General features: G+C 37.4%; 1 non-coding gene across 1 annotated transcript; it reads right to left on the bottom strand.

The window, feature by feature from the left end:
* Positions 1-232: 232 nt before the first annotated feature.
* On the bottom strand, positions 233-339 carry LOC127194066 (U6 spliceosomal RNA). Its single transcript, XR_007831206.1, has one exon. It is a non-coding gene; the product is annotated as a U6 spliceosomal RNA (small nuclear RNA).
* Between the last annotated feature and the right edge of the window lie 1,171 nt (positions 340-1,510).

The raw sequence follows: 1,510 nt of genomic DNA, 5'->3' as shown, positions 1-1,510 counted from the left end.
TAAAATGACTGGATCAAAAACATATAATGGATGTATAGTTTTTATTGACATCACCAAACAACACTCCAAGGCAACTCAAAACACGCACATCCAAGAGCACCGTGCCAGTTTATACTTGGCCTATGGCATATGTGAGGGACGATGTCGCATAACCTCGTTAGCATTGAACATTGCCAAGGAGATAAGTAAAAACCATCCTCATTTCATTTGACATTCTTTTTTTATTTTTTTTATAAATATGGAACGCTTCACGAATTTGCATGTCATCCTTGCACAGGGGCCATGCTAATCTTCTCTGTATCGTTCCAATTTTAGTATATGTGCTGCCGAAGCGAGCACTCATTTGGCATTCTTACCAGTGAGATTCGGATGCTTCAATGTTGATAGTTTTTTATGTCAATTGTCCAATTTTTTATTTCTTTCTTCATAATATATTTATAAAATTCCCAAACTCGGCTTGGTGGCACATGCCTGTAATCCTAGTACTTGGGAGGCAGAGACAGGAGGATCTCTATGAGTTCAAGGCCAGCCTGGGCTACAAAAAATGAGTACAGAATAGTCAGAGCTACATAGAGAAACCCTGTCTCAACAAACAAAACAAAACACACAAAAAAACAAACAAAACCAATGAACCAAACAAACAAAAACCCAACCTTTTGATCTCTATATTACATATAAAAATCTCCCAGTCTTATATATTACAAGTATTTTCTTTTGTCATTGGGTATATTTCACAATATTAGTTCAAGATGTGTATTAAAAAAAAATCTATACAGAAAGAGACAAAAGGAGAAGGGATATATGTTGCAGGGTATTTGATCACACTGTTAACCCCAAGATTGTGTTGTTTACTGGGAAAACCCATTTCCAGTTGTGGTGTGGCTCAGCCTTAGCACACACCTTTAATCCAAGAGCTTTCTGCTTGAGTTAAATAAAATCAACCACAGGTCAAGAAGTGGAGCAAGCAACCAATTGACAGGGAGTGAACAGTGAGGAAAACCATAGAAAGTGACAGGAAGTCAGGATAATGGATAGAGGGGTTCACAGGAAGTAGAAGGGAGGGGCATTCAATTTGAGGGGTTTTTGTTTTTGTTTTTGTTTTTGAACGATTGAGATTTTGTTAAAAACAACAGAGATTAAAACACTTCCCTCAGCTTATTAAGATCTGAGGTTGAATCTTGTACCAAAAGAGTTTCTACGATCCAAGATTATATGACAAATTCTCTGACATTTTCACCTAGTGATATTTTGAAGTTTTAAAATTCAAATTATTGGTTCAAATGTCATCTACTTCAAAACAGTACAAAAGGTTCTTGTTTCTCTTGAAAGCACCAAAATATCAAGCAAATAACAGCACAAAGTAGCAAACAAAGATTAAGAAATGGTTGATGGGGGCCGGGTGGGGTGGCACATGCCTGTAATCCCAGCACTCAGGGAGGCAGAGACCAGCAGTTCTCTGTGAGTTTGAGGACACTCTGAGCTACATTCCATTACGATGAAATTTCTATTG

Source organism: Acomys russatus, chromosome 9, assembly GCF_903995435.1.
Source record: "Acomys russatus chromosome 9, mAcoRus1.1, whole genome shotgun sequence".
Taxonomy (NCBI): domain Eukaryota; kingdom Metazoa; phylum Chordata; class Mammalia; order Rodentia; family Muridae; genus Acomys; species Acomys russatus.
Note: the sequence above shows the minus strand (reverse complement) of the source record. Positions and strands in the feature narration are given on the sequence as shown.